Source organism: Lemur catta, chromosome 11 (assembly GCF_020740605.2).
Source record: "Lemur catta isolate mLemCat1 chromosome 11, mLemCat1.pri, whole genome shotgun sequence".
Lineage (NCBI taxonomy): Eukaryota > Metazoa > Chordata > Mammalia > Primates > Lemuridae > Lemur > Lemur catta.
In genome coordinates, this window is record NC_059138.1 from 88,362,622 (window position 1) to 88,376,439 (window position 13,818).

Here is a 13,818-nt window from a genome sequence, read left to right on the forward strand (position 1 = left end):
CCACATTAAAGCCCGCTGAAGGTAGAAAGTCTAGGCTCCCCATTCAGCATTTGCTGGGATGAGTGTGAATGGTGCCACAGTTTTTGCTATGGTGTTCAGCTGGAGTAGAGCAATTTTTGTCTAAATGTTTTCTGTCTTGCTAGGCTGCCCATTTCTTGGTCCTCTGGCTACAGATATCAGGCTTTCTTGGGGACTTTTTGGTCTGTATCTGATGGTATTTCTAGATGGCCAGCTTCTCCAGTACTCAGTCTAGGATCTCTGAGGAAAAAAAAAAAAAAAAAAACCACCACCACCACCAACAACAACAACAACAAACTCAGGGAATTTACTGTGGTATCATTCCTTGGATTCTGAGGTCCTTAGTTGGTCTTCATTATTCTCTCCACTTTTCAGTCTTCTTATTTTTTATTTATATGTAATATCTAGGGTTTTAGATGTACTTAGTAGAAATCAGGGAAATTACATCTACTCCATCTTCCTGGAAGCATAAGTCTCTCTCAATCGTGTGTGTGTGTGTGTGTGTGTGTGTGTGTGTGTGTGTGTGTGTGTGTTTGAGACAGGATCTTGTTCTGTCACCCAGGCTAGAGTTCAATCATGTCATCATAACTCACTGCAACCTCCAACTCCTGGCCTCCAGCAATCCTCCTGCCTCAGCCTCCTGAGTAGCTGGGACTACAGGCATGTGCCACCATTCCTGGCTGATTTTTATATTTTTTTAGAGACAGGGTTATACTCTGTTGCCCAGGCTGGTCTCCACTTCCTGGGCTCAAGCCATCCTCCCACCTCAGCCTCCTGAGTATCTGGGACAATAGGCTTGTGACCTCACCGAGTTTGGAATTCTTCATGTATTCTAGACACAATCCCTTACCAGATACATGATTTGTAAATATTTTCTCCTATTCTGTGGATTGTCTTTTCACTTTCTTGACGGAGATTAAAATTAAATTTAAAACTTACAAAGTTTTTCATTTTCATTAAGTCTATTTTTTTCTTTTATTGCTTATGCTCTTAGTGTTTTATATATACCTTGCCTAATCCAGGGTCATAAGGATTTATATCTATGTTTTCTTCTAAGAGTTCTATAATTTTAGCTCTTACATGTAAGTTTTTGATCCATATGAGTTAATTTTTGTATGTAGTGTAAGGTATGGGTCCAATCTCATTCTTTTGCATATAGATATCCAGTTGTGACAGCACCATTTCTTGGAAACACTATCATTTCCCCATTGAATGGTCTTGGCACCCTTGTCAAAAATCCTTTGACCATAAAGTGAATGTCTATTTTCATACTCTCAATTCTATTCCATTGATCTATGTGTCTGTCTTTATGCCAGTACCTCACTGACCTGATTACTATAGCTTTGTAGTGAGTTTTGAAATTGGGAAGTGTGAGTTTTCTAACTTTATTCTCTTTTTTCAAGATTGTTTTTGGCTCTTCTGGGTCCCTTGAATTTTCTTTTTAAAAATTAAATTCATTGTTATTTTTAGACAGATTCTTGCTATGTTGCCCAGGCTAGATAGAGTGCAGTGGCATAATCATAGCTCACTGCAACCTCCAGCTCCTGGGCTCAAGCAATCCTCCTGCCTCAACCTCCCAAAATGCTAGGATTACAGGCATGAGCCACCACTTCTGGCCTCTAATTTAATTTAATTTAATTTTTTTTTGAGACAGAGTCTTGCTCTGTTGCCCGGGCTAGAGTGTCGTGGCATCAGCCCAGCTCACAGCAACCTCAAACTCCTGGGCCCAAGCAATCCTTCTGCCTCAGCCTCCCGAATAGCTGGGACTACAGGCATGCGCCACCATGCCTGGCTAATTTTTTCTATATATATATTTTAGCTGTCCAAATCATTTCTTTCTATTTTTTAGTAGAGACAGGGTCTCGCTCTTGCTCAGGCTGGTCTCGAACTCCTGACCTCGAGTGATCCTCCTGCCTCGGCCTCCCAGAGTGCTAGGATTACAGGCGTGAGCCACCATGCCCAGCCTAATTTTATTTTTAATTGACAAATAATAATTACATATATTTATAGGGTACAATATGATGTTATGATACATGTATACACTGTGGGATGATTATATCAAGCTAATTAACATATCCATCAATTAATAAAATGTGGTATATGTATACCATGGAGTACTACTCAGCTATAAGAAACAATGGTGATATAGCACCTCTTGTATTTTCCTGGATAGAGCTGGAACCCATTCTACTAAGTGAAGTATCCCAAGAATGGAAAAATAAGCACCACGTGTACTCACCAACAAATTGGTTTCACTGATAATCACCTAAGAGCACATTTAGGAATAACATTAATCGGATGTTGGGCACACGTCGGGGGGGGATGGGTGTATACATACATAATACATGTGATGCACACCGTCTAAGGGATGGACATGCTTGAAGCTCTGATTTGGCGGGGAAGAGGGGCAAGGGCAATATACGTAACCTAAACTTTTGTACCCCCATAATATGCTGAAAATTTTTTAAAAAGTACAAAAAAAATATCCATCACCTCACATACTATTTCTTTAAGGTAAGGACATATAAAAATCCACTCTTTTAGCAATTTTGAAATATATATTATTATTAACTATAGTTGCCATGTTGTACAATAGACCACTAGAATGTACTTTTCCTGTCTAAGTGAAACTTTGTACCCTTTGACCAACATCTCTCCTTTCCCCATGTACCACCTCCCCTCCCCCATTTGGTAACCACTATTCTACTCTCTACTTCTATAATTCTGTAAGTTTGACATTTTCAGATTTCACTTTTTTAGATTTCACATTAAACGAGAATATGCAATATTTATCTTTCAGTGCATGGCTTATTTCAGTTAACATAGTATCCTCCAGATTCATTCATGTTGTCACAAATGATAGAATTTGCTTCTTTTTTAAAGCTGAATGATATTCCATTGTATACATATATGACATTTTCTTGATCCATTCATCAATTGGTGGACGTTTAGGTTGATTCCATATTGTGACTATTGTGAATAGTGGTGCAATGAGCATGGAAATGCAGACATCTCTTCAACATACTGATTTCAATTCCTTTGGACATATACCAAGAAGTGGGATTGCTGAATCATATAGTAATTCTATTTTTAGTTTTTTGAAGAACCTCTGTACCATTTTCTAAAATTACTGGGTATGGTGACTTATGCCTGTAAGCCCAACACTTTGAGAGGCTGACGCAGAAGAATCACTTGAGGCCAAGAGCTCAAGGCCAGCCTGGGCAACATAGTGAGGATCCATCTCTGGGGGGAAAAAAACTGGCCTGTAGTGGTGCCATATACCTATAATCCCAGCTACTCAGGAGGCTGAGGCAGGAGGATTGCTTGAGCCCAGGAATTTGAGGCTGCTGTGAGCTATGATGGCACCATTGCACTCCAGCCTGGGCAACAGAGTGAGACCCTATCTCAAAAATAAATAAATAAAATGGCTATACTAATTTATGTCCCCACCAACAGTGTATAATGGTTTCCTTTTCTCCACATCCTCACCAACACTTATCTTTTATCTTTTTGATAATAGCCATTCTTACCAGTGTGGGGTGATATCTCACTGTGGTTTTAATTTGCATTTCCCTGATGATTAGTGATGTTGAAGGTTTTTTTCATACATCTGTTGGCTATTTGTATGTTTTATTTTGAGAAATATATATTCAGGTCTTTTGCCCATTTTTAAATTGGGTTGTTTTCTTCCTATTGAGTTGTTTGAGTTTCTTGCACTGTTTGGATATTAACTCCTTATCAGATGTATAGTTTGCAAATATTTTCTTCCATTCCATAGATTGTCTCTTCACTCTGTTGATTGTTTCCTTTGCTGTTCAAAAGCTTTTTAGTTTGATGTGATTCCATTTGTCTATTTTTGCTTTTGTTGCCTGTGATTTTGGGGTCATATCCAAGAAATCATTACCCAGACCAATATTGTGGAGCTTTCTCCCTATGTTTTCTTCTAGTTTTATATTATAGTTCCAGGTTTTACATTTCAGTATTTAATCCATTTTGAGTTGATTTTTGTACATGGTGTGAGACAAGGGTCCAAATTCATTATTCTGCATATGGATATTTAGTTTTCCCAATACCATTTATTAAAGAGACTGTCCTTTCCCTATTGTGTGTTTTTGGCATCTTTGTTAAAAATCAACTGACTGTAAATTTATGGGTTTATTTCTAGGCTCTATTTTGTTCCATTGGTTAATGTGTTTTTTTGTCAATACCATGCTATTTTGATTGCTACAGCTTTGTAATATATTTTGAAATCAGGTGTGTGATGCCTCCATCTTTGTTCTTTTTGCTTAAGATTGCTTTGGCTATTTGGGGTCTTTTGTGGTTCCATATAGATTTTAGCATTGTTTTTTCTATTTTTGTGAAAAATGTCTTTGGAATCTTGATAGGGACTGCATTGAATCTATAGATCACTTTGGGTAGTATGGGCATTTTAACAATATGAATTCTTCCAATCTCTGAATGAGGTATCTTTCCATTTATTTGTATCATCTTCAATTTCTTTTATTAGTGTTTTATTGTTTTCAACCTACAGATCTTTCACTTCCTTGGTTAAATTTAATACTAAGTATGTTTTGATGCTATTGTAAATGGGATTGTTTTCTTTTTCAGATTCCTTGTTACTGGATAAAAACACTGCTGATTTGTGTATATTGATTTTGTGTCCTGCAACTTTACTGAATTTATCAGTTTTAACAGATTTTTTGGTGGCGTCTTTAGGATTTTCTATATATAAGATCATGTTATCAGTGAACAGAGACAATTTTACTTTTTCCTTTCCTATTTGGATGCCTTTTGTTTCTTTTTTCTTGCCTAATTGCTCTGGTAGGACTTTCAGTACCATATTGAATAGAATTGGTGAGAGCGGGTATCCTTGTCTTTTTTGTGATCTTAGAGAAGCAGCTTTCAGTTTTTTACTGTTGAATATGATTTTAGCTGTGAGCTTGTGACATATGACCTTTATTGTGTTGAGCAACATTCCTTCTATATCTAATTTTTTGGGAGTTTTTATCATGAAAGGATGTTGACTTTTGTCAAACCTTCAATTTTCATATAAATTTTAGGATCAGCTTGTCAATTTCTGCAAAAAATAAAAATTTAGGATTTTGACAGGGATTGCACTGACTCTGTAGATCAATTCAGGTACAATGCCATCTTAATCATATTAAGTCTTCAAATCCGGGAACATGGGATATCTTCCCATTTATTTAGGTGTTCTTTATTTTTTTCAACTGTAGTTTATAGTTTTCACAACATAAGTTTTGCACTTTTCTGATAAACATATTCCTGAGCATTGTATTCCTTTTGATGCTATTATAAATTGAATCTTTCAAAAATTTCATTTTCAGTTTGTTCATCGCTACTGTGTAGAAATACAACTGATTTTTGTATATTGATCTTTTACCCTGCAACCTAGCTGACGTCATTTACTAATTGTAATAATTTTTTAGTAGTTTACTTGGGATTTCCTATATAAAAGATCATATCATCTGCAAACAAAGATAGTTTTACTTCTTCCTTTCCAATATGGATGCCTTTTATTTCATTTTCTTTCCTAATTGCTCTGGCTAGTACCTCCAGTACAATGCTGAATAGAAGTGATGAGTCTCCCTGTCTCTGCACTTACCTCAAACAAAGTAGCCAGACGAGCCCTTTAAAAAGTCATTGTGTGACACACCTCTCTCAGAACCCTGGAGCGGTTTTCCATTGCACTCACAAATAAGACCCCTGTTCTTGTAGGGTCCTACCCACTCTGGCCCAGCTGTCTCCCTCCTTTCATCTCCTGGTACCCTCCTTGCTCACATGCTTCAGGCACACTGGTTGACTTGGTGACTTCCAAACCTCTCCAGACTCCTTGTCTTTCCACTTCCTGGACCCTTTCCTGGGCTACTCCTTTCCTGGGTTTCCACATGGCTTATTGCCTCATTTGTACCCATGATACTTGAGTTTCCAGAGGTGTCTAGGTGACAACACAAAGAGGTCAATGCCACTCAAAAAAAAAGTTTAATGTTACTCACAGTGTTCCTAGGAACAGGAGGTACTGCATGCCATGCAGGGCCACATGGAGAAGCACCAAGTTTGGTCAGGAGGCAGAAGCAGGAGCTGGGGAAAGCTTGGGCCAGATCCTTTATTGGGGTTTCTCTGGGAAAGGTGAGGCATTGCGGGGTGAACAGTTTAGGACTGGCTAGTTTGAATAATTCTGCTGAGCTTTGGGGTATTGGGGTTGTCCCTATTGTCTGGTACCTCACCTCACGGTTTGCCGATTTAGGGTAGGGGAAACATTTCCTTGGAGTGTTCGATAAAGGAGATGGTTGGGTGAGTGGGTACTAGTCTGGCTAGTTTGCATACAAAAGGTGTGTTCTCGGGATCCCTTTGCTATTTATACGAATTGCGTAGCCCTAGGAGGGGCAATCTTTCTCTAGCCAGCAAGATCACAAATGCCAGAGTGTTAAGAATAGAGAAAATAAGAAAATATGGTTAGGCAAGGCGCAGTGACTCACACCTATAATCTCAGCACTTTGGGAGGTTGAGGAAGGAGAATCACTTGAGGCCAGGAGTTCAAGACCAGGCTGGGCAACATAGTGAGACCCCCATCTCTACAAAAAGACTTTTAAAAATTAGCCAGGTGTGGTGGTGTGCACCTGTAGTCACAGCTACTCAGGAGGCCGAGGCGAGAAAATTGCTTGAGCCCAGGAGTTCATGGCTGCAGTGAGCTATGATCACTCCACTGCAGTCCAGCCTGGGTGACAGACACCCTATCTCAAAAACAAAAAAAAAAAAAAAAAAGAAAAGAAAATATGGTTAATACAATTGGCCCTGTGATAAACAGATGCCAAACAGATAAATTCAGAAGCTAAGAAAACATAGTTAGAACACTTATTTCCTTATTTCATATAAGGCAGTGGTTCTCACATTTTTTTGTTCTCTGGGACAACTTTGCACTCTTAAAAATTATTGAGAGAGGCTGGGTTGCAGTGGCTCATGTCTGCTGTCCTAGCACTTTGGGAGGCAGGGCTGGGAGGATCACTTGAGGCTAGGAGTTGTGACCAGTCTGAGCAACCTAGTGAGACCCCCATCTCTACAACACGTATGATAGAAAAATTAGGCAAGTGTGTTGGCCATGCCTCTGGTTCCAGCTGCTTAGAAGGCTGAGGCAGGAAGACTGCTTGAGCCCAGGAGTTCATGGCTGCAGTGGGCTATGACTGTGCCACCGCACTTCAGCCTGAGTGACGGAGCGAGAGCCTATCTCAAAATTAAAAAAAAAAAAAGAAAGAACCCAAGTATCTATCAACTGATGAACAGATAAGCAGAATGTGGTCTATTCATATAATGGAATATTATTCAGCCACAAAAAGGAACAAAGCCCTGACACATGCTGCAACATGGTTGAACCTTGGGAACATTGTGCTGAGTGAAAGGAGCCAGATACAAAAGACCATATATTGTGTGATTCCATTTCTATAAAATTTCCAGAATAAGTGAACAACAGGAACAAAAAGTAGATGATTGGTTTCCAGGCGCCGGGGAGGAGGGAATAAGCAGCGATTGTTAATGGGTATGGGATTTCTTTTGAGGGTGATGAAAATGCTCTAAAACTGATTGTGGTGATATTATGTAACATCATTGAATCATATACTTTTATGAGTGAGTTATAAGCAATGTGAATTATATCTCAATGAAGCTACTATTAAGAACAAAAAGAGCTGGCGAGGGCTGAGGCCAGAGCAGCCACAAGTGAGTGGTGAGAAGTGTTTGGATTTGGACCAGCAGTGAGTGCAGGAGGACAGCAGCGTCCTGGAGCAGGGAAGGGCACCAGGGTGGGCTGAGCCCATGGGCCCACATAAAACTTGGTGGGGACCTGGGAAGGGTGCCTGTTGAAGTTCCCTCCCACCACTAGTAGGGTCTCAGTGGAGTCAGGAGGAAGGTCATCACAGAGTGAGCAAGGAGGCGGGAAACTGTGGTCCGTGTCTGGAAGCACAAGGTGCATTGACAGGGTAGGGATCAGTCCACAGTGACAACACCTAGAGCCCACCTGGGGTCAGCGGTCAGGAAGGTGAGCGAAACCAGGCAGCAGGGTGAAGTGCTGCTCCCAGCACTGCCGTGGGCTGCTGGTGTCTGGGTATGGAGAGGGCGGGGTTAACAGGGCTTGGAAGCAGACACTTAGAAAATATTACAAATGCTAAGTGGAAAACAAGTGGCACAATTTCCACAGTACATCTCACCTCTGTCAGCGTATCATACATGTGTGTTACAGGCATTCTGGGGACTGAGCTCATGTGGACACTGCCCCTTCTCTCTCCCCTGCCCGCCTGCACCGACTGAGCCCAGGGGCACGTGCTTCTGCCCCCAGGAAGGACTGGGCTGCAGACCGTTTCAGGAGCCCAGTGCCTACAGAGGGCCGATGGCAGCCGGGGGAGCATCGGTGGAAATTCGTCCCTTCCGTGACCAGCCAGCAGGGTTTGGGACATAGCTGACTTTTGTCCTCACCTTGAAGGTGTTGACACCTTACCTGGCTCAGGCTTCAGAGGTTTGGAAGTATCTGGAGAGGATGCCTGTGGCGTGGACACGTCAGGTGGGGCCACAGCCAGGGGCTTGCTGGTCACGGGCGATTGGGAGACAGAGGCAAAGGGAGGTGTGCGGAGGGACTCCCCAAAAGAACATGCCTGTCAGGCCCATGGAACAGTCCCGTCAGCCCCCAAGAATGCTGGGGGCCGGGAGGAGGGGGCGTTGGGTGATGGAGCTGAGCCAGTACCACTTGTACAAACACCTGCAGTGGGGTCTCGGGCTGCTGGAATGGTACACTTGGGACACCAAAAGAACATACACTAAAATACACTAAAAATAGTTTTTTCTGGAAGGTAGGATCAAAGTAAATTTTATTTAATTCTATTTACTTATTTTTGTATTTTATAATAAGTATGGACCAGGCACAGTGACTCATACCTGTAATTGCAGCACTTTGGGAGGCTGAGGCAAGAGGATTGCTTCAGCCCAGGAGTTAGAGATTACAGTGAGCTATGATGACACCACTGCACTCTAGCCTGGGAGACAGAGCAAGTCTCTGTCTCAAAACAAAACAAAAACAAGTATGTATTACTTTTGTGACAAATAAAAAAAACAATAAAAACTATTTTTAAAATTCTAACACCATTTGCCAAGTCTGGGATGGGGGCCAGAGTTGGGCCTGGGTGGAACCTGGGGCGGGGCCTGGGCAAGGCCTGGGGTGGAGCCTGGACGTGCCAGATGTGGGACCTTGGAGCCTGGGGCAGAGCCTCAGAGGAGCCTGGGGTCCTGGTGGACCAGTGAGGGCTGTGACTGACTGAGCCCTGGCCTGTGCAGTGCTCCGAGCCAGGAGCAGCAGGGCAGCCAGGCTTTCGGGCATCTGTGTTGGGCAGTGAGTGTGGAGGGAAGGGAGGCAACAGGAGACCTGCTGGGAGCCACTGTGCTGGTCCCAGGTCAACGTGGCAAGGTGGACGGGGACAGAGCAGTCCTCGGGCCACGTCCAGCTCGCCTCTCCCGACCTCTGACCCTGCACGTTGGCGTGCCCGTTAACCCCCCATGCCCACTGTCCCGCTCTTTGCCCCTCCCCCTTTGCTGCTCCATGTCGGACCAGCTCAGAGGAAGACCCTTGGCCTGGGGGGAACCAGCCAGCTGAGCAGCCACAGATTCTCTCAGAACTTGAAGGAACATGGAAAGATCGAGCCAGTTAGCAAGGAGCAAAGGTGAGAGAGTTGCTTAGGGTCATGAACTTGGCCAGCCAGGCCAGGCCAGGAGCCAGACTACAGGGGAGTAGCAGCTTCAGGAGGTGGAGCTGTGGGAGCAGCTGAGAGAAGACAAACGGGGAGGACAGGGAGGACGGCTTTTTCATAAACAGATTGGAGAAGATCCCCAAGATCCTTGCAACCAAAAGGACAAAACTATGCCCAGGGGACCCTGGTGTGAAGTGGCCATCCCCCCTCCCAATCCCACCCTGCTCTGCCACCTGCCTGCTGGTCACCCTGCAGGGAAGGCATCAGCACCTGCCTCTTTGCCCCCAAACCTCACCCATGGCCAAGTGGACCCTTGTGGGAAGGTGGTCTTGGCGACTCAGTTGCCCAGTAAGACCTGCAGGGAGAATGGCCAGAGCCACCGCTCCCTCCAGCCCTCTCTCTGCTGCACCTGCGCCGTCGCCAGGTCTCCACAGTGCGTTTTTAGACATCTCCATCCTCTCTGCCCACAGCCCGTTGCTGAAAAACAAAACTTGAACAAATTTAGTTTAAAGATCACATTGGCTTTTATCAGTGATCTATGAATCAGGCAGCGTCTCACCTGGAGATTCAGAAAAGGCACTCCGATGAGCCGGGCAGAGGAGCTTGGCTCTGTAGGCAGAAAGGGGCTGAAGAAAGCAGAAACAGGGAACAAAAGGGGTCATTTTAAAGCTACTTTCTTTTTTTCTTTGTTTTTTCCAGGCAGGGTCTCATGCCGTTGCCCAGGCTGGAGTGCAGCGGCAAACCTCAATAAAGTTACTTTCTTTATAGGGTTAAAACAGGGGACTTTCTTGTCATGCCAGCTCAGGAAAACTGGGACCCTTCTGATCCGCTGCTGTGATCTCCTGTTTTTTGGAAAACCGGCCCTTTCAAAGTTCACTTGGATGATGTGGCACCAGTGTTGAGTGACTCCATTCTGCTTTGGTCTGGTCTGCTGGGGCCCAGCGCAGGAGCTCAGTTCAAAACAGGGGGCTCCCACCAATCGCATGTGACACCCCCTGGCTGGACAGCCTGCTCACTCTGCATCTAACCACAGCTCCTGTCCTTGGCCCCTCAGTCCAGCGAGCCCCAGACTCGCCTCTCACACTCCTCGCCCTACATCATCATATGCTCATCCCACCTGCTTGATTTGGGGTTTGGGGGCTCCCTACTGCCTAGAGTGTAAATCATGACACATCTATAGAACAGGCAGTCATTAAGGATATTTTAAAGACTTTTAAATCATTTTTCTGAATCCACAAATAATGCATGATTTGGTGCATTTCCTTCCTGTCATTTTTTATGCCTTTTAAAATACTTTTTTAGATTGTAGTGCCCCAGGGTGCACTATCTACACACACACACACACACACACACACACACACACACACACACAGTCTCTCTCTTTGTAGTTTTGGTTTAACTTTGTGAATCTTAATTGCCAACCCATGACCCTCCATCTGGAAATGCTTCCCTTTGACAATCTCCTAAGAGCAAGGGCATTCTCCCATGTCCCCAGTGTGGTTATTTAACAGCCATTCAATGTTATAATATTATCTAATCTCTAGCCCATAATCAAATTTTCCCAATCATCTCAACAATGCCTCCCCACCCAGTCTAGTTGTGTCATTTACTTCTCCTATGTCTCTAGTCTCCCTACTCTAGACATGTCCCCAGGCCTGATGTGCTCTGGGTCGGTTCTGGAGACTGAGCTTCTGTCTGGGTTCACCTGGTTGTTTTCTCATGACCAGATTCAGATTGAACATTCCCAGCTGCAACTTCCACGCAGGGGATTCTATGTCCTCTTTCTGAGCATCACATCGGCAAACAGGATGCTGCCTGGTCATGCTCTTGATGGTGTTGACTTTGGTCATTTGGTTAAGGTGGTGTCTGACCAATGCCATTATTATAAAGGTTCTTTTCTCCCCTTGTAATGAATTAGAGGCTTGTGTGAAGACTGTATACTCCAAACATGCTTCTTTAGAAATGAACATGTTGGCATCATACAACTTTGTATCCTGTTTTCATTTAGCAAATTGTGAATGTCTTCTCATACCATTAAATATTCTTAAAAAACATGATTTTGGGTGCTGTGTAGACTCCACCTTATGGGTGTGTTCTACTTAACTATCACCTACTAGGATTCAACTGTTAGCTTAACAGAAGCTCCACAGCAGTGAGGATTTCTGCATTTCTCACTGCCATATTTCCAGCACTGAGAATGGAGTGTCTGGTATACAATATAAGTTCAACAAAAATTTGTTGAATGGATGAATACAGTGTATGTCTAGTTTTTCAGTATCACAGATAATGTCACAACAAACGTCCTTGTAAATAAATCATTGAAGTATTTATTTTATGAGGATTACAGATGATGCTTATAAGAAAGGAAATGTTTATGTTGATAATGTGAAAAAATAAGAATGCAAAAATCATATATAGGCATAATCTCTACAACATAAAGATATGCAGAGAGAACCATCTGGAAGAAAATAGAACAAACAATTAACAAGGACTATCTCTGAACATTCAGTGAAAGGTTTTAATTTATTTTGAATATTTCTCTGTGTTTTCCACAAGGAGAATATGTTACTTATATGCAGAGAAGCAGCAACAACTGTTTAGCTTTGCAATGGAGAATAGGTAAAACTATGCATGCTTAGCAGCCAGCCATAATAACGAGGGATACTGGTTAAAAACCAAATTCAGGTTTAGGGCACAATGACCTTTGGAGAGTGTCAACTTGCAGGAGCCCCAGGACGCTGTGCTAAGTTGACTACATTTAGGATATTAGGTTCCCTTCCTGGTGTCACATTTTAAAAGGGATATTGTCTAACTGGTGCCTGTCTAAAGGACAGTGGCCAGTTGGTATGGGGTCTGGAAATCATGTTACCGTTAACACTTAAGGAACTGGGCACATTCGTTCTCTAACAGATGACTAGTGGGGAATGACAAGTTTCTTCTAATATTTGAAGAGCTGTCAAATAGGGAAGTGGGGATTCTTATTTTATGCCATTTTAGAGGGAAGGCTTCAAAAAGGCAGATTTTCTAGTAAATAAGGAAGACTTTCCTAACAATTCAAAAGGTAAAAAATGAAAACACTCTCTAGAAAGGTGTGGACACCAGACAGTACCTCCCAGGGGTGTCAGGCAGGAGTTGCTGAAGTAGGTGGGGGTGACAGAGCTGCCTGTACTGGGGACACCCAGGACCCTTGGTGTGGCCCCTTCTGGCCTCCTCTGTGAACCTGCCTGCAACCCGGGCAAACACACAGCCTCTTCCGAGACAGAGGAAGAGTCAGCGTCCCCTGGGGCCCTCGTCCCCCTGCATTCAGGTCTCTTCTTCAGGACCAGTTCCCCAGAGAATTTTTCCCTCATTCCCATCACCCCCCATCCTCTGGTCTTGCTTTATTTTTCTTCTTAACGCTCTCCCTGATGGACACATTGTTACCTGTTGAGTCATTTCCTTTTGTTTGTCCCCTCTAGCATGCATGTTCCAAGGGTGGAGGGGCCTCACTGTCGTGGTCCCTGGGCACAGACCAGTGTCCACAGAGCCCAGACAGGTGACTGTCATGCCACAAGCCTGCTACATTCGCTCAATGAACTAACGATTCCTGAAAGAAACAGAGCACAGAATTCAGGCACAGCCTTCAGGGAAGAAATTTCAGCGAGGTCAGAAATTGTGAAGTGTCCATTAACTGATGAATGGACAGGGTAAATGTGGTATACGCACACAATGGAATATTATCCAGCCATAGAAAGTAAGGAAATTCTGACACAGCTACAACATGGATGGACCTTGAGGACATTATGCTAACTGAAATAAGGCAGTCACAAAGAGATAAATCCTGTATGATTCCACTTACCTGAGGTCCCTAGAGTAGTCAGATTCACAGAGACAGAAAGTGGAGTGGTGGTTGCCAGGGGCTGGAGGGAGAAGAGAATGGGGAGTTAGTGTTTAACGGATATGGAGTTTCAATTTGGGAAGATGAAAAAGTTCTGGAGCTGGCTGATGGTGATGGTTGCAAAACAATGTGCATGTACTTGAAAATGGTAAAGATAGTAAATTTTATGTTATATGT